This window comes from Mus pahari, chromosome X, assembly GCF_900095145.1.
Source record: "Mus pahari chromosome X, PAHARI_EIJ_v1.1, whole genome shotgun sequence".
In the NCBI taxonomy this organism is placed as follows: Eukaryota; Metazoa; Chordata; class Mammalia; order Rodentia; family Muridae; genus Mus; species Mus pahari.
The window spans coordinates 5,337,673-5,357,522 of NC_034613.1; the positions used below are offsets into that span (position 1 = coordinate 5,337,673).

General features: G+C 51.1%; 1 protein-coding gene across 3 annotated transcripts in view; it reads right to left on the bottom strand.

Annotated features, from left to right (window-relative positions):
• Bcor (BCL6 corepressor) overlaps positions 1-16,276 on the bottom strand; it is a 122,935-nt gene extending 106,659 nt beyond the window's left edge. For 2 of the 3 annotated variants that reach the window (XM_021188249.1, XM_021188247.1), the window contains exon 1: positions 15,961-16,276. The gene's annotated coding sequence lies outside the window, so the exon portion shown is untranslated. The remainder of the gene's footprint in view (positions 1-15,960) is intronic. The other variant, XM_029534018.1, reaches the window with a different exon arrangement.
• Positions 16,277-19,850: the final 3,574 nt, after the last annotated feature.

Genomic DNA, 19,850 nt, shown 5'->3' on the forward strand with positions numbered 1-19,850 from the left:
AAAGAAAGAAAGAAAGAAAGAAAGAAAGAAAGAAAGAAAGCAAGCCGATGCAGGGGCCTTCTTCACCACTGGCTTGTAACCTTAGGCTAATGTACTGTGTTCCTAGGACATCTTTTGCCTTCCATCCTGCCTTATGTCACCTTTTCTTCTTCTTCTTGATCAGAGGCAGGGTAGGGGTCTCCTTTTGCTCCGCATCCCTAGCCTATTTGTTAACTTTGTAAGAATTAGAAAACAGTACCCATGAATCCCAGCCCACTTTCTCTGGCTTGGCTGGAGATCATTGTGTAGCACACAAACTACACAACCTGATAAGATGACCCCTGCCTGAGAAGCCAGCTACTTCAGGAGCTACACCCAAGTGCACTTAGCTCTGACCCACAAGGTTCCTGCTAAATCTGAGTTTCGTTTATTTCCACTGTAAGAACTGGTCACCTTAAGGGAGCTGTGAAAAACCAGATACATAGTGGCAAGGAGAGCAAAGGGGGAATCAGGGCTCACCTATGGCTTTTCTACTCACTGGGGACTTTAGCTTCCACTCAGATCTAAACCATGAGCAGCAAAAGGTGCACCCCAAAGCCTTGCTGAAAATGTTGTCTTTATCGGGGTGAAAGAGATGGCTCCATAGTTAAGAGCACTGGTTGCTTCTTCAGAAGGCCTGGATTCAATTCCCAGTATCCACATGGCTGCTCATGGCCATTTGTATCTCCAGTTCCAGGGGCTCCAACCCCTTCTTATGGCCTATGCAGGTGCACCATGCACATGGTGTATAAACATACATGCAGGTAAAATACCCATACACATAATTTTTTTTAATCATAATTTCACTAGAGAAAGGGACAACAGCCCAGAGAGAACTTTTGGATGTTAAAAAATGGGAGAAATGATTCTGATTTGAAATTTAAGGAAGGTGTGTCATCTTAAGGGAGCCCGAGAAAATAATAACCACAAATTTCAAAGCCAGACAAAATCATGTTTTTCCAGCACATTTTTATCTCTGTCTCCTAGTCAGAGCCACAATGAAACAGCAGATCAAAGGCAGAGGCAAATACAATTCTGCTGCCTCTGAAACCCTTAGCATGAAATTAGAAGTCAAACTCTCCATTCAGGGGTTAGAGACAAGGATAATGGGAACCTGGGGCCCTGGAGATGTACCCAACCCCTCCAGTCACAACGCGATCGTGCTGAGTATTTAAAACCACATCGAAGGTGGGGGCACAAACAGCAAGTATTCAAGTCATTTCTTTCTTTCTTCCCCCCCCCACACTTACTTTAAGAAATGTGCTGACGACATTCCTAGCTTTGGACCATAAAGATCTCTGTATATGGGGCTGTGGGATTATTTGTAAGGCCATCTCAACAATGTTGCCTGGAACAGTGGAGGACTTCTGCTTCACACTGCACCCCAACTGGCAGGTGGAAGAGAACAGCAGACATGGACAGTCTCATCCATTACCTAGTTTCCTTTCAATGCTGAAATGCCAAAAAGCTGTCTGACCCACCACCCAAGCCTTCCTCCATCCTTCCCACACTTGACGAGCTCACAGAGAGAGCTATCTTCTGATATTTTCTATTTTCATACATAAAATTCATATTTGCCTTATAGCTGTATTTCTTTTTCCCCTGGCCTAATTTTAGCTCTCTGCTTCCCCCTGCCCCCGTATAATTTATGAGGCCTCTAGAGGGTATAAGTATCTATTAGAACGTAGACTATTCTGTTTAGAGCCACTGCTAATTAAGCTTAGCTCTCAAGAGTGCCTGTCTAAAAGAACTGCAGGGACAAAAATGGAGAAGAGACTGAAGGAAAGGCTGTCCAATGACCAGCCCAACTTGGGATCCATCTCATGGGGGGNGGGGGGGAGGGGGTGTCACACCAAGGCCTGACACTATTACTGATGCTACGATGTGCTTACAGACAGGAGCCCAGCATGGCTGTCCTCTGAGAGGCCCAACCAGCAGCTGGCTGAGACAGATGCACATACTTACACCCAACCATTGGACTGAGGTCAGAGACCCCTATGGTTGAATTAGGGGAAGGATTGAACTAGCTGAAGGGGAGAGTGACCCCATAGGAAAACCAGCAATCTCAGCTAACCCAGAGCCCAGCACTGAGTGAGTCATCAACCAGGCAGCATACACGAGCTAGACCGAGGACCCCAGTATATATATAGCAGAGGTCTGTCTGGTCTGGCTCTCAGAGGCAGGGAAGGAAAAATGAGATGAGGAATTGTGGGAAGGAGGACTGGGGGAGGGGGCAACGGCTAGATGGGAAAGAAAGAAAGAAAGAGTGCCTGCCTAGACGGTTCCCCTTCCCCCATGGTCACAAGTTCTTTGCCACTGTTCCTGAGGGGTGTGGTGTATGTCTTTTCCCCTTGAATTTTCATGGGCTATGACCCCAATGGCAACTAGTGGCTATGACAGGAGTGAAACAGCATGACTTCCAAGGCCAGGTCAAGTTTCAGCCTTATTTGCTGGAGTACTTGTTCTTGGTATGCAAGGCACGGGCTCAGGAATTCTGTCCCACCACTGGCTTTGCTCACCATACTGTGAGGAAGCTCAGGCCTCAAGGGGAGCCTTAAGTTTTTGCTATGGTGTGTATAGCTCAGGGCCCAGCCAACAGGCAGCCATAAGGAGGCCCAAAGATACCCCTACATGATTCCAGCCCATAAAGCTACCTTTTTCCTTCCCTGCAACTGACATGCGGCAAGAAAGAACCATTGTACAGACCTTGCTAAATCCATGCAGAAAGGGCGGATAGGTTAAAAATAAAAGTGGGGGCCTGCTAAATAGCTCATCTATGGGGTAAAGGTGCCTGCGATCTAACCTGAGGACCCAAATTCCATTCTCTTGACCATAGTAGGAGAAAAAAAACAACTCCCAACAGGCTGTCCTTTGACCTCTGCATGTGTGCAGCACACGCACGAGCGCACAAAGCCCCAGTTTCTATCTCTAGCACTGTAAAAGAGATGAGGGAGGAACAGATCTAAAAAGGAGGGAGGGTGGGACATCTGAGATAGCAAATCCTCTACTTTCAGTACTATGGAGTTCAGTGCACACCTTTAATCCTAGCATTCTGGAGGCAGAGGCAGGTGGATTTCTGAGTTCGAGGCCAGCCTGGTCTACAGAGTGAGTTCCAGGACAGCCAGGGCTATACAGAGAAACCCTGTCTCGATAGTACTTTCACCACCCCACCAAAGTAAGTGTGTGTGTGTGTGTGTGTGGAGAGAGAGAGAGAGAGAGAGACAGACAGACAGACAGACAGACAGACAGTCGGAGACAGAGAGAGAGACAGAGATGGCTCAGAAGTTAAAAGCACTGACTGCTCTTTCAGAAGGATCTAAGTTTGATTCCCAACACCCACAGGATAGCTCACAGCTATCTCTAGTTCCAGGCCATCTGACACCTTCTTCTGCCCTACAAATGACAGCAAGCACTCAGTTGGTACACAGACATGCATGTAAACTAAAACCTCATTCACATACAAGTGCTTTGTTTTAAAATTATGGGGTCTTTATCATCATTATTCTTTTTGCTTGTTTTGAGATGGCCTCAATATGTAGCCTAGACTATATACTGAATTTCCTGCTTGTGCTTCCCAAGTGCTCAGATTACAGGCATGTGTATCTCACAGCATTGTCGGCTTCACAGAACCCCCATAGCATAGTGACCTATGCCTTCCTGAGAGTAGACTTCACACTTCCTCTCCCGGGGGAAGGAGCAGCACCAAAGGCCCTGCTGTTCCCTCCATGACCTACAGCAGCTGTCCAGGCAAGCAGCAGAGAGAGTAGGTCCTTCCAGCAGCAGGTCCTTCCAGCAGTTTTGTTTCTTCCCCCACATTTCTCTTGTCTCCTGTAGGATGAAGATGCCTGACTATGTGGTTCAGAGATGAAAAAACCAGGCAGGTAAACCCAGCTTATGATATTTTCTTCCTTGTTCCTTTACAAACCCATACTTTTTTACTCCCGGACTCAGACAGTCCAACTTGTGCCACACCCCAGTCAAGTGAGTTTTCATTCACAGGGCTGGGCCTTCCTGCTGAATCACCCCAAGGGGAGCCTACTCCTGGACCATTCCCCAGGCAGGCAACCCACTGACCTTAGTCTTCCAGCTGGCCTCCTGGGAGACATTGCAAGACACAGAATGTGGAAGACTAAACCAAAAATACCACACGCATTGGCTAAGGAGCAGGAGCAAGAACAAGGAGGCTGAGGCAGGAGGATCCCTTGATGCCAGGAGTTCAAAAGCAACTTGGGTTACCTAGAAAAGTCTTTTCTGGGTGCTTGAGCAATGGCTCAGTGGTTAAGAGCACTGACTGCTCCTCCAGAGGCCTTGAGTTCAATTCCCAGCAACCACATGGTGGCTCACAACCATCCTTAGTGGGATCCAGTGCCCTCTCCTGGTGTGTCTGAAGACAGCGACAGTGTACTTACATACATAAAATAAATAAATATTTAAAAAATAAAAAAGGAAGGAAGGTAGGTCTTTTCATTGGGGATGAAGGGTGGATACCAGGAGGATGGCTCAAGGTTAAAACTCTCACCAGCCAAGTGCTCAGGACTAGAGTTCAGATCCTCAGAATCCACAGAATCCAGTAGGCCTGAAGGCCCACCTGTAATTCTAGCTTCCTAGGGAGGAGATGAAGCAAACTGGCTTTTGAGACTAGCCATATCTGCAAGTTCTGGGCCAGATTAAGACACTCTGCTCAATGACTAACAAACACAAGAAAATGTGTGTTAGGAGGCTCTTGTCAGACATTCATAAGGCTCTGGGTTTGATCTCCAGTGTCACAAGTAATGCAACCTACAATAAGGAGAGAAAAATGGCTGAACTGTGGGTATCCGGCGAGGACAGGGTTGGGGAGGCTAAGAACTAGGAAGCTCCAGAACAAGCCAGAATTCGGAACAACCATGACGAGAACCAGGCAGAACCCAACCCTTTTCCTGCCTAATTCTAGGGGATAGACTTGTCATTGATTAAATACAACCATGCTAGACAAGCAAGGGTCAAAACTTGAAGGGGCATCTCTTAGACCACAACTGCTGGCCACTCTTCTCTGGCAGCCTGGCTTCAGGGCAGGAGTCTTAGTCCCCTATGTAGAAACTAAGAACAAAGGCTGGAAAGGCTCCCTCCAATTGTTCACAGCTTTGGGGCGGCCTGCCTGTGCCTCTAATGTACACTTTCAGGGGCTTTGCGATAGCCTCACACTGTACCTAGAACTCACTATATAACCCAGGCTAGCTCATGTAGTACAGGGATTACACCATAAGCCACCATACTTGATGGATGCACATTTGGAAACAATTCTTCCTCCTTTTCCCCTCTCTTTCCCCCTCCTTTTGGGGGGTCCTAGCTACAGCACCCCCCAAACCAATAAGTGGGCCCCAAAGCACCCATTACTAAACCACCAGTCCTATATGCAATCCTTTCTTCTAATTCAAACTCCAAGCCAGCAAGACTCAGACTCAACCAGGGGCTACAATCCCCGCCCCTTCCCCAGGCTACATTCCAGACACCCAGTCCTCACTATCCTTCTTAAAGGACAAAGGCAGCATAGTTACTGAGAGTTTATTATGACCTTCCAAGAACTTCCTGTGCAATTCCTTCATCTGATATTTTCCTAACCTTGTGAACATAGGCATTCTCATGCCCATTTTACAGATGAGGAAACTGAGGTCCCGTGAGATTAAAAACTGTTTGGGGCAGAGCTCTTATGTCAAACCTAAATATATCTTGCTTTCCCACCACAGCTGTGATTGCCCAAACATTTGAATGGCTTACTTTGTGCCAGGTCTACAGATAAAATAGTTGCTGCTCTTGCAAGTATTAAACTCTGTAGAGCTTAGTAGGGAGCAGTGGCATAGAGAGATAGTTCGAGTACCTCGGACACACTGTTCTCAACACTTACATGGCCACTCATAGCTTCAGTGCTAGCTGCTGACTGCCGGGTATGCCTGTTTCTTTCTATGGGGTCTGTACCCACACACCCAACAGCAGCCCTGGCTTCCCCACCCCCCAGCTGACCTGATTGGGTAACTTCTTTGGCCTCAGAGGTACAGGAGGAGAAAGCTTAGACTCTGGCAACCTCAGGCTGACTTGGTTGAGAAATGGGCTCAGGGGCCCCCGGCACGCATGCTGAGAGGCCCTTGCAAGGTTTTCATTGCTGCCTGTTAAAGGGCTTTGGGCTTCCTCTGATGAAAGGCGTTTAAGTGCATCTGGTTATGATTACAGGGGAGGAGAAAGCCAGGCGGTCTCTGGGGCTTTGGACCAGTCATCTGGCTCTGCCTCCCTCCTCCCAGCAGAGCTGGCTGCTGGTGAGGCCAGGAGGCCAGGTGTGGGGGCAGGCAGGAAGCAGAGGCAGTCAAGACCCTCCGACTCTCCAAGACGCCTGACCCAGGCCCTGGCTGCAGCAAGCGGCATTCCCAGAAACAGGCTGGTGACTCACAAATGCCAGGCTCTTCTGAGAAAGCCAAGCTCGGGGTGGCCGGTGCCCCCCTCTACCCAACAGCTCTTTACTGATTTCTACCCGCTTCAATCCCGTCCCAAGAACCCGAGGCCCCTCTGCCCTGCTCCTTCTGAGTACAGCCTTTTGCCTCAAGAGTTTCTAAAAATGATTTTAAAAGAAGGGGGCGGGGGCGAGGAGGAAGCATCCTAAAAACAAACTTTCGAAAAGTTAAAAAAAAAAAAAAAAGGACCACCTCACCTCAACCGGTTTTTTTTCTTTTCAGCTACTCTGATATAGTTTTCCATAAAACAAAAGAATAAACATTAAAAACGTTCGCTCACACTGTAATGGACAACCATTCCTAAAGAAGGGACGAGATTAATATGAAAAATAGGTTGACCCAAGCCACCGTGTGTCCCGCACCTGTCTCTATGTGAGCGTAAAAAAAGCTCTTGGGGGATCGGATGGGTTAAACACCCTCTCAGCCCTAGAAACGAAAATGCATTTTCTTCTTCCCGCCCTGGTTTAATCCTGCTGCGTGTTATTATTGTCAAGTCTCTTCGCACCACCGTTTCTAAAAAGAAAACCCGTGGGTCTGCACGGCCCTCTGCCGCCTGCTCGGCTTTTATTGTGCACGCAGCCGGGTCTGCGTGGATCCAGCACGTCGTGACAGTCTTGCAGGCGCTCGCGGACACCCTCGGAATGGCATTTCGATCTGAGCTAGGAGCATTGTCTCAGAGGCCACACACACACACACACACACACACACACACAGACACACACACACACACACACTAAGGGGTTGCAGACCCCTTAGCCAGCCCTTCTCATAACCCATATTAGAGATGACCTTTGAGAAAGGCAATTAAAATATGGTAATGAACGATGCGCTTGCTTGTTTCCAAAAAGGCAAATACACAGGTGCTGGCTTTAGCCAGCTCCACCTGGCCGGGCCGGGGAGACTCCGGTGGCTCATGAATGAACTCTTTCTCCAGAGAAGCTTCAGCTACCTACGTGAGCGAGGGTTCCACCCCCTACTACTTTCTCTTCCCCTCCCCCACCCACGCTCGAGCAGCCTGGAGCTTGCTGACGGCAGCGGGGCTTTGTCATCGCAACGCACACATCGACACGCACACGCACGCACCCGGCCACCGCGGGACTGCTGCGGCTGCCGTGTTGTGGCCTCGCTCACCGCGTTCTCCTCCCCGCCCCCTCTTTTAAAGAGCTGCTTGGGACCCTTTCTTTCCAACCTTTCTATCGGCTGTGCTCTGCAGCCAGTAGTATTAGGGGGAGGGCTTCCCTCCGGGTGCGGGATGGGCAGAGAGGACTCTAAACCCAAAAAGAGCTCAGGATATGCGGACCCCAGGGCTTTGTTTTGCCCCTTGCTCTTGCCCTGAGGTCGGCAAAGCCCTTGCCAAGCTAAAGATCCACTGGCAAACAGGCAGGCGCATTGGAAAATACCAACACTTCCCCGAGGACCAAAGTGGACTGTGACCCCCTACACCCCTGAATTCACTCGGGGTTTGGTCTGGGTGGAAATCATGTCCCCCCACCGCAGGATTTCCCTGTCCACAAGTGGCTCTCCCCACTCAGACAAATTGCAGCGTCATTATGGTGGCTCCTGTTGCTTGAGGCCTCGGGGTTACTTGGGCTTCACGCGCACCCCACATCTACACTGCGCAGAGGGCGGGGGGGGGAGGGGGCAGGTACCCGGGATCCCTGAGGACTGCCTGGAGGAGAAACCGCATCGGGCCTTCTTCCCATTCCTCCCGGCTGCCTTCCGGGACCATGAGCACGGAGCCAGGGCGGCCTCTCGCCTTTCATTACCGGGCCTACGAAAGCAGCAGCCCAGGCAAATATGTAGCTATTAAAATTAATCGCCCTGCGTTGTCAGCTGAACATAATGCAAATTATTTATGGGCTGTCTGCGCAATATTTATCATCGTGCAGGCTCCAGGCGCTTAGTGCCTTCTGGCCTACCCCGCCAGCCCTGGCCCACGGAGGCCAAAGACGCAGGCTGCAGCGGCCCAAGGGGAGATCTGGGCACCCGAATAGGCTTCCCAGGACGAGGCTGTGGATCAGTCTTTCTTCCAGGCCCAGAGATTCACTTTAGTTTCTGTCGTACATTGCTAATATTTTTGGAGGCCTGCTACGTGCAAAATTGAGAGGCCTGAGAAACTAAGGGTGTGTGTGTGTGTGTGTAACCATTTTAAACACATTTCTGAACCACAGACAGGGCGTAAGTCCGAGCGGCAATGCAGGCAGATCTTTGACTGCCTAAAAGATTCTAATGAGACCTCAAACAGTGCCCCAACCTGGGAAACCCAGTTCTCCGGAACTGGATGTGCGCTGGAAGAAACTATGGGCATTGGATGTGCCCAACAGATCCCGGCTCAAGTGGAACAGGAATTCTGCATCCTCGGAGCCCTAGAACTTGTTTGGTGACCGCAGATAACAGATTAACTGCTAATAGTCGAAATCCGCCAAGCGTTTAGTTTATCACTGCTGGGGGCCCCTAGGTATTCATTGCACTTTTTTATATGTAAAAACTGCCTTGCCACCTCCCAAACGGCTTTTGTTTCTCTTTCCAATACAGTGTTCCCGAAAACAGCAGCAACACGCCACCCCACCCCCTCTCCAACCTCGCCTTCTGGTTTCAAAAACACAACACAAAACAAAAACCAGGAGGAAAAATAATCTATAAGACAATCCCCCCCTACTGGTCGGCGCTGGCGTAGGGGCTTTTTCCGCAGACCGAGTCGCCCAAGGCTGCCGAGGTAAACAAGCTTTCTGAACCACGGTTAAATCACGAAGGGGAAGAGCCGAGGCTGCCAGGCAAGGGGAAGCCTGGAAATCCAGCTTGGGCATCCAGGCGGGAAGGGCTTAGGGTTTAGGACAGTGAGAAGGACGCTGGTCAGCCCTAGCCAGAGGCCTCGTAGCCAAGGAAGTGAGAGGGAGGAGGTCTGTCGAGCCTCTCCACTACACCACCTCTAACCCCACCCCTCGCCAAATGAGAGAGGCTAGGCTAACGCTCTTCCTGGGCCTTCATCCCTTTTGCACCTGGCCACCACCCCAGGCCAGTGGGGTCGCTTGAATCCTTCAGGGAAGATTACAGGGCACCCCTCACCTCCTCATTTTGAGTAGTTCTGGGCCTTCAGGAAATACCAGCAGGCCTAAGTCTCTCCTTTCATATTCATTTTAAGCCAAGTCATTGCCTTTGCTTCCTGGTCTTCGCCCAGCAGACCTACATCACCTTGCTGTTCAAACCTGTCAAAAAGTAGGGCTTCTACTTCCCGCTCCCAGAGTGTGTGTGTGTGTGTGTGTGTGTGTGTGTGTGGTGGGTGGGCTATCTACCAGCATCTGCTCTCCAGACCTACATTAGGGGACAAGGCCAGGAAGCCACTTTGAATTTATATTCTTCCGGTTTTTGTCTTAAAATGTGCTTTAATCCATTTTAAAGGACTATTTTTGTTCTCATTAACCTCGAATTTTAATGGTGAGTTTTCTTAGAGCATTCCAAAGATTCTCCCATTCTTCAGAAACGTAATTTGAAGTGATGTAAAATGGGGGGGGGGATTCCTGATATGAATGAACGTGCTTTTGGATTGACTGTACCTTCCATATCCTTGCAGGGATTGGGGGGGGGGCTGGCTTAGTTCTACTGTCTTAATTAACAAAGCACCGGTGCTTTCCATGTGTGGGAGAGACCCTGACCAAAGGGCCAAGCTGCATTTGCAAAGCACTTTAACACTTCCAGCCCCTTCAGCCAACCAAGGAGGGCAGAGGTAGTGTTAATTCCCACTTACAGAGGACGGGGCTGCCTCTACTAGCCCTCAAGTTTCAAAGTGTTTGTGTTCATCATTGAAGTGTGGTCAGAAGCCAGGTGCAACCCGCCTGCTCCCGTTGATTACCCATCCTATCCCGGGTCGGTGTCATTTGGTTAAAACGGTGCACCGGTTTTTGTTTTAGTTTATTTTGTTTTCTGGAAGCTGCCTACCCCTTTCCCCGCTTCATACGATTTCCCTTCACAGCCTAAAAAAAACTCAGGAATTGTCTGTGTCAATTCCGACTCCGGGCCACGGAGGGCTATTTTAAAGTGTTTCTGCAGACAGACCCTCTGGCCCCGCCGGAAGTGTTTTATGGACCCGTGAGTCCAGTTAATCCCAGGAGGTGAGGAAGGGTTAGTCCGGGGTGTGGGAATCCTGTGTTTAGGTTATCCTTATGGGACTTGGGGTGGGGGCACTTAGTGACTTTGGCAATAATGTGCCCTCTCCCCATGAAGCTCGAGATTTGAACCAACGAGGAAGGAGACAGGACAGGCCCTGAATTCAGCCCCAGCGAGGTGTGGCCTGGGGAGGAGGGGTACACTCTGGGACCACAGTGAACTTGGCAGGTAAAGTCACGAGCACAGTTCTGTGAGCCAGTTCCCCCACCCCAACCCCCGGCCCGGACTTTATCTTTCCAGCCCGTGGAAAGCGAGAGAGAGAGGCGCGACCCGGGAAGGAGCCTTAAAGAAACATTCAGGAGCGACCCGCGTCTCAGCACTGGAAGATGGCAGCGGCTCCCCTGGGTTTCAAGGTTCCGAAAAAGAAAGGTGTTCTTGAGGAACGAGGACTTCTGCTCTCTTCTCTCTTCTCTCTCTCTCTCTCTCTCTCTCTCTCTCTCTCTCTCTCTCTCTCTCCCTCTCCCTCTCTCCTGGACAGCCTCCCCAGGGTCCCCAAACCACTAAGCCCACCCCCCACCCCACCCCCGCTCAGCCTCTCCGGAACACGTAGGGATGTCACACTGTGGTCCACATAAGTCCTCTTGGGAGAAAGGATTTACTCTCCCAACCCCAAATTCAGACACAGGCCCTACTGGCCAGGTCTCCTATTTTTACTCCTGTGTTACTCGGAAGCACGGATAGAATAGATCCTCTCCAGCAGTTGCCACTTCTCGGGGGACAAGGGAGTCCATGGGCCTGGCTGTGCGCCCCAGGCTTTAGCAGCGTCTGCACGTATGCGGGCTAGGGGGGGAAGGGCACAGCCTTCCCCACCTGGACTCTTCGAGCAAACAATCGCCGCGAGCTTTCGAAGCACCAGAGCAAGCCAGGAAGAGGAAGGGAAAGTGGAGGCCTGGAGCGCGCCTGGAAAGCGTGTTTGTGTGCGCGCTTAGGGGAATAGGGAGCTGGTGGTAATCGGGCTGGATTGAGGGCGAACAACCGGATCCAGCCGTCCCAACTTGGATTGATGAACTGGGCTCTCCAGCACCAAGCAGGGGAGCTTAGCTCAGGGCTGGCGCCTCAAGTGGAGAGAAGACCGGAGCTTCTGGAGGCGCCACTAGGCATCTAGCCAGATCCACCGGAGGAGCCCAGGGGCGCGCCTGGAGACGGGGGACCTGCACGAACCAGTCACCACCGCGGGTGGCCGTTTACCTAAGCCTCACAGGACCACTGAAGATAGGCGATAAGGAGTTTCTGAGCAATCGGCTACCCCCAGGCCCTAGTCACCTCCGGCGGACGTGACTGCCGGATGCTATGCGGCTAGGTGGGCTAGGGGCCTTTTGCACTGCCTCCCTTGGCCCTTTCTGTGCCGCAGTCACGAGTCAGGGTAGATTCTGTTACCTAAGTCTGGAGTTTTTCTTGCGGGGGGGGGAGGGGAGAACAGCATGTTGGGCATCTCAAGCCACATAATTTTGGGAGGGTTGGGGTCGAGCCCTTAGGGAAAAAAAAAAACCCAAACCCTTAAACAAATCACACAGGCTACAGCATGGGAGAGGCCACACGGCCCTCTCAGGGCTTTGGGCAAGCTGCTTAACAGTTCTGGACCCCAGGGGCGGCACAATTAAGGCAAGGAAAGCAGTCTTAGTGTCCATCTCATAATAGAGTTGGTAGAGAATAGGCTTCCAGCGTGTAGACCACTCCAGTACCACATATGCTTGCTAGGGTATTATTGTATTCCCTTCCTATGGGTGTGGGGGGTAAGAAACACCCGCCCCCCCCATGTTAAAGTTCCCCCAGGTCTCTCGGGAGGCATGTTTGGGCAAAGTGGAGAGTACATTCATTGTTTTTGTCCACAAGAGAAGGTAAAAATGTCCTCAAACTATCTCTTGACTCCTTAACCTTAAAGGCCTGACATGGTGGTGTGGAAGAGTAGCTTCCCCCAGCCCTTACAGTCTCACGCTGGATCCCAGGTGGGTCTGGGTGTTAAGGCAATCCTCTGCTTCAGAGTACTAGAACTGCAAGGAAGAGCTCGCAAACCTGGGGACTGGGCTCTCTGCTGGCATTCAGTTTGGATTACTGTCAAGTTCCAGGCAGGTATCAGACACAGCATCTTTACACTCTCCCCGCGGACTTGAAGGACACAGCAGGGGTCTTTCAGAATGCTCTCCTAGCCCACCTTTTTTTTTTTTTTTTTTTTTCAAGAGGATTCAAGGCGATTTCAAGACGATTCCTTCTTGGTGAGGCCAGGTGAAAGGCAAGTCCTCTGCCATTAGTGGACTACATTTTACTGACACCCAAATATAAATAATGTTCATGTGAACAGGACTGGCCAGACGCCTATTTAGGAAAGGTTCTCCTTACTATGTCTGGCACGGTAGGGAGATGTGCGCAGGCAGCAAAGAAGGGCCTGAAGGGTCCAATACAACTCATAACATGAGGCCGCTTTTTTTTTTTTTTTCTTTCTCAAAGACAAGACATTTCTCCTAAGTGGCTACCGGCGGTAGACTAATCACTTAAATGTGCTGGCGATGGGCTGTGGCGCTTAGTAGATCCTTATCTGAGCTGTGAATGCCAGGCTGCCAGCCCCGCGAAAGACAAAGAACACAGATGCTTCTAAGGTTCGCTCCTGAGAGCCTGGGTCGCCCCTGGAGCCTGCCCTGTACAGTCTCTATCTACTCCCCCGTCCTCCCTCCAAGCTGTGGCTGATCTGCCTCTGAAACAAATTCCTCAAACCCAAATCAGAATTCCAGTTCTCGAGCGCCACCCGGAGAGTTCACATCTCCCCTCCTCGGAGGCCGCGTGGTGCGCAAGTGAGAGTCCGAGGGCGGCGGCCTTGGCAGCAGCACAGTTCTGTGGCCTCCTCTTGCCTGCGCCCTGCGGCACGTATGCAGGAAAAGAAAGGCAAGAGAGAAACGTGGGTTGTAAGAGCTAAGTACAAACAACCTTGCAGGAGTGTACAAGGAAGAGTTTGCAACGTCAAATAGAAACTACAACTAGTCTCTTCAAGTTCTATTAAGTAAAGGTTCTCGAAGGTGTAGCGTAACGGGGACTCAACGACCTTAGGACACGTTGTCTGTGCCAAGATGATTGGGTGCAGGTCAGGTCCTCCAGAAGACGTGTCTCATGATAAGTAGACAGCAAGGTTCGCATCTACAGATCAACCTGTTTTCATCTTATTTTTAACTGAATCAGTGTATTTGATTGTGGGGGAGGGGAATGTCGCTTGAAATACACACGATGAATCCGTATTTAACTGGGATAAGTTCCCGTAGCTGTCTAACCACATTTGTTTGGTCCCTGGGAGAATCCACGTTTTCTAGCCTCAAGAGGGGCAGGCAGCCCTCATGGCTCCTCCCTCGGCGGTTTCCTGGCGAGGCGCCCATCCTCCCCTAGCACCGGGAACAGAGACAGCCACATTAATACTCCCGGGCAGCCTGTTCTGACCTATACTGTCATTTTTTCCATCGGTCAGGATCAGGCTGGGGTGGGGGTAGCGCTCCTCCGAGGGGCTTTGCACGGATCGTTGGGTTTTCCCCGGCGAACTTAACACGGAGGCAAAGGCGGCAGATGGAAACCAGGCCTCGGCTGGCCGGGCGCTTAAGCGCCGCACTCGGCAGCTCGACGCAAAGCCAGGGCTGGATTTTCGAGGCCCGGGCCGGCGAGATCCTCTCTCTCCAGGCTGAGCTAACACGTTCTCCTAATTCCGCCCCCGGAGACAGCAGCTGTGCGGCGAGAGGGGAGGGTGGTGGGAGGAACCCACAACTTTCCCACCAGAAGAGTGAGTGGCGAACAGGAGTGATGAAGGCCCACCCCGATTCCGTGCACGTAGCGGCACGGGCATCTAATCAGTGTCACTGCCAGAAATGCACTTCCGTGCAGGGCGACACCCCCGCCCCCTGCCAACCTGCAGGGGTGAGGTGGGGGGGATGCAAATGGCGTCTCCCGTTGTCCCAGACTTTGCTCAGTACCCGCTGCCGCGACCATAAACAGACGCTACAGTGGCCTGAAGTGTAGTGTCTGGAAGGAACACCAACACGCGGGGACCCGGGTGTCCCTCGCGCTCCAGGGTCATAGTTAAAGGAACTAATGCAACCAGTCCTAGCTTCGAGACTATTCCCTCCTCCCACACCTCCGGAAGAGCCACCCTTCCTCAACTGGGCTGTGTGGGGAGGAGTACAGGAAACTTTGCAAGACAACTGTTCTGTGCCTTCGCGAGAGGAACGGGGGTGGCTTTCTCGTCCCAGGCTAGCCCACACTACTATACTCTTTCCAGGCCTCAGACCTGAGCATCGTGAACTCCCCTAGAAAGAGGAGTATATTCCAGGGCACTGGAGACTGAGGGCGACACCAAAGTTCCTAAGGGTTCTTGGCAGGTGACCAAGTTTGTGTCCTTAACCCTCCCACGCAAGAGTTTTACGCGCCACTTTGTGCACGTGTGCGGCCCAATCCACCCGGCCGCGAAGCCATCACAGGCTTCAGTGGTGCAGGTGGTTTCTCTCCAGAACCCCCCATCGACCCCCATAACACTCCGGAGGAGGCCCAGAGTCGCTTGCTCTCTCTCTCTCTCTCTCTCTCTCTCTCTCTCTCTCTCTCTCTCTCTCTCTCTCTCTCTCTCTCTCTTACCCCCCCGGGGGAGGGGTGTGAATTCGTGCACGCCGCCGACTCACATCTGCTAAGCCACCTCTGTCACTCTCCGACTGGGGTACCCCTGCAGGATGCACCCTCCCCCTTGCGTAGTGAGGCGCCCCTGGGACTCAGGCAAGGATGGCTGTTCCAGCCATTCCGGGATTTGCCTCAGAGAAGAAAACAAGGCCGATGACTGCAAGAGCGGCGCCTCCCTGTTCGGGTCTCAGCTACTCCCGCAATCTCCGCGTGGATCTAGCTCTTGCTAGGAGGGAGCCCCGCTGGCGTCCCTCTGTCCCCCTAAACTGCCCCCGGCCATCGTCCTCCTCCCGCCCGCGCTGCACCACGCGGAGCTCCGAGCGCCCTGACTCCCACACCACCCCCTGCATAACGCGCGCGCGCCTCCCGGGCTCGAGCTCCGGATTCCCGGAGCCCCGACTACCGAGCTTCCACCTTGGGCTGCGAAAGCCGCCGCCCCGCGCCACCCTCGCCCCGCCGGGCCCTTGTCTTAGCCCGGCTCCCCCGGCAGCTGCACGGCCACCGCCGCACGTGACCCGCCCCCGTCGCGGCTTCCGCTGAGCTGCCTGTTCCGGAGCACAAACAATTTCTGCTCTGACGCGGGGTCTCTCGGGCCCTGGCGTCCTCTCCTCCCTGCTCCCCCCCTTCCGGGTACGAGAACTCAAAACAACTCGCTGACCTTCGGGGGGACTAGCTCCGACTTCCACCGACTCCGGCATTCCGTTCAAACCCAGCAGCCTCGGCTTCTAAGATTTCACTCCGCGCCTGGCTGGGAGGAGGGGGTGATGTCTCCGGGAGCCGGTGTCTCAGATCGAAAGAGTCACTTCACGCTCTTTCTCTTTCTCCGAAGTGAGTTTGGAGACTATCCGGCGGCCCTAGGGAAACCCGAGTAGCCGCGCGCAAAGGACCCCTCCCTCTGCACACTCCGCCTTGTCTACCGTGACCCGATTTCCAGGGTCAGCGGCAGAGGGCCTGCCTGGCCAGCTTCGGAAATAGCACCAAGCAGGGGGTCTGTGGACCCGGGAGTCCTGGGCTGAGAGAACTGTGCTAATACTGATGCCTCTCACTCTCATGCTCTGTGCTAGGTAGGGCCTTGGTTAGGGAAAACTGAGGCACAGAAAAAGAAGTAATTATACTGCTGGTTCGATTGCCCTGCAAGTTATGTGAGAATGTGAACCCAAGTCTCTCAAAGTGTAGGTTGGTTAAACAGCCTGTAGCAGCAGTCACCTTGTCCAAAGTACAGACTCATCTGAAAAACCTAGTGTTCACTTGATGCCTATATATTTGCATGGTTAGCATATAGTATGTAGAGAATGAGTGTCTGAACAAATGATTGACAAGCTCACTGATGGCAAGTGAGTTTACAGAAAGCGCTAATCCGAAGAAGATTGTCTTAGTTGAATAAAACCTATAGCTTTTCCCGCTTTCTAGCTTTCTTTTTCTTTCTTGTGTCTCTCTTTTTGAATGTTTCCAGATAACAGGAAATCTTATTCAAAAATATATTAACCTCCCATCCCTACCCTTGCCTCTGCTTCTACCCTAGTCAGTCACCCCTGCAAGCAATTGAAGGTACATTTAAAAAAACTGCTGCTTGATCTCTCTCTCTCTCTCTCTCTCTCTCTCTCTCTCTCTCTCTCTCTCTCTCACACACACACACACACACACACACACACACACTATTTACTGTATAGACACTCCATGCTGAGAGACAGGCTGAACAAGGTTCACTTCTGGTAGGGTGGGGCTGGGGGATCCACATAAGTGTTACAGTTCTGTGGCTAGTTTTTGGTTTTATGAGGCTTCCTCACTCTATATGTAGGTAGCCCCGGGCAGGTCTGGAACTCATGGCAACCCTCCTGCCTCACTGTCTTGAGTGCTGGGATTGCAAATAGGCATGGACTACCCCTCTGAGCAGTGTGCTTGGTTTGTTTGTTTGGTTTTTTTTTTGAGAATCATTTTATTACTTTTAAATTGTGTGTGGCTGTGTGTTTATGTGCACGCGAGTGCTGGTGGTCTCCTCAGAGGTCATTGGCATCCTCAGATTTCCTCCAGCTGAAGTTACAGGTGTTGGTGAGCCTGCTAATGCAGGCACTGAGAACCGAACTCAGCTCCTCTCGCTGCTGGGCTCATTGTTGCTGAGCCATCTCTCTAGCCTATGGTTGTTTTATTATATTTTATTTTTATTAATTCAAGGGCCACACTGCACAGCTTGTTTCCGAGTGGCAGTCCTCGCCGGCTGAGAGGCCACACTCAGTGGGGTGACACTCGTGATCACATCAATGCTTTCCTGTTCCTTCTGGTGGCCCAAGACGGTGTGCAATTCTAAAGCATTCTTCTATTTAGATAGTGCAGCAGAACACATTTTATACCATATCCCACCCCTAAATCTTAGCAATCAACCCTTTCATTCTACCATCTGGTGGTCATGAAATACTTCTGGTTACCTGAAGAAAACCCTTGTCCTTTATTCAGTCTTGTCCTGCAAGCATGCATGAAGCTGAGCAGGGAATGGGAAAGATGCTTGCTCTGTTTCTGATTATGATCGTAATCCTGCGTCCTCCTCCGCATCTCACCCTCCCTTGCCACTCCTCCCTCTCCTTCTGACAGTTGTCTATTTTGGCTCATGTTCCTATGATTATTGACCGAGAAATGAAAATGTGTATTTTCTCTCTAAGTTACAACCCAATCTGGATTACAAGGCTGGGGTTCTGGCTGCCTCTTTTACAGTCTGGTCTGGAATGGCCAAAAGGACCCTGTTACCTCAGTCTGAGGCCTATCCAGCATTGGAAGTGTCCAAAAAATTTTCAACTTCACCAGCTGATAATAGTCGGAAACAGCCTCTTGGAAACTCACTCCCTTGAGCAGAACTGAAGCTGGTGAGCACTGAACCGGAGGTTCGAGATGCTAATTTGATTTATTATCTGTGTACAGCCCAGGGAAGAGAAAGGCTCATAAAAGTGTTCTAGGCTGGTCATTCTGAATGTGAGCGTTTATTTATCTGCAAAGCTGCCGAATGTCCCTGCAGGAAGTCGAGGGCTCAGCAACCCCTGACTGCACAGACAAAAGTCTCCCCTGCACACTGGGCTGCTTTGATTGTTTCCAAGAGCTTTGTGCTTTCCCTGGGGGAAGAGGAGAGTCACAGAGGCAGTTTTCTTCCTCTTTTCTCACGCTGCAGAGGAAGTGATGTTGTGGAAACAGTAGCATTGACTTGGCCAGCAAACCATGTGGGACAGGAGTTGGGAAAAGGTCCAGGCAAGGTGGTGGCACTCTGAGGGCTCTACTCTTAGGGCTGTAGGGCTCCAGGCCCCAGGAAACTCCAGCTGGCTTTAAGCATGGGGACTATGGGGTGCATACAGCTGGCATGTAGCAAGAAAAGCCATACTTGGAAATTATTTCCCAGGGACAAGGATTCCCAAGGTCCTATGGGTAATTCTGAAGCGATTGAGTCTGGTAGTGGGTTTAGGGGCACATTTCATTCACTCCTATTTTACAGTATTTTGGGGGTGGGGTGGCAGCTCAAGAAATGTCTCAGAAGAGTACTTGGTTCCCAATCATGAGGGCTGGATTTCAGACCCCAGGACCCTGTTACAATCCAGGGATTCCCCATAGATGCAGGAAGATCCCCAGAGCCTTGCTGCCCTCCCCCTGAGCTGGGATGCAAGCTCCAGCTTAAGACGAAGAACTTGCCTCCAAGAAATAGGCAGAGTTGCAGAAAGCATACCCAGTGCCCTGTGATGTTCCCACATTCCCACACAAATTTGAACACCCGTGCACACACATGTTTGAATACACTTGACAGGCAGTCAGATCCGTGGATATACCAATAAATAACATTTTAAGAAACTTTAAAAAAAAAAAATCTATTTGTGCTGGGTGTGGTAGTGCATGGCTTTAATCCCAGTACTCAGGAGGCAGAGGTAGGTGAATCTCTGTGAACTTGAGGCCAGCCTGGTCTAGGACAGTCAGGGATACACAGAGAAACCCTGTCTCAAAACAAACAAACAAAAAACAAAAAACAAAAACAAAAAAACAGATTTATTTTTATTTTATGTGCACGAGCATTTTGCCCTGGATGTAAATGACTATGTACTACATGCATCCATGCCTGGTGTCCTCAGAGGCCAAAAGAAGGTGTTAGGTCATCTGGAACTTGAGTTATAGTCAACTGTAAACCATCACATGGGTGCTGGGAAACAAACTCCGGTCCTCTGCAAGAGCAGCCAGTGCTCTTAACAGCTAAGCCATCTCTGCAGCTCTAAATCTGTCTTATTTGTAGTGCTAAGGATGGACCCCAGAACCTTGCCCATGTGAGAAGAGCACTCTATCACTCTGCATGCCTCCCCACCCCATGCCCCTCATTTAGTCTTCCTTCCCTTATTAAGCATTTGTTAGTTGCTCACTATGCCAGGCCTGGTATGCAGTATTGAGCAAAAGACACACAGTCCCTGTGCTTGCAGAAGATGCAGGTTACAGTTCTACCAATCAAATCCTTCATGCGCTCCTGCCTTGGCAACTGACCCTCTCTTCAAACTCATTTCCTCCTCCTCCTCCTCCTCCTCCTCCTCCTCC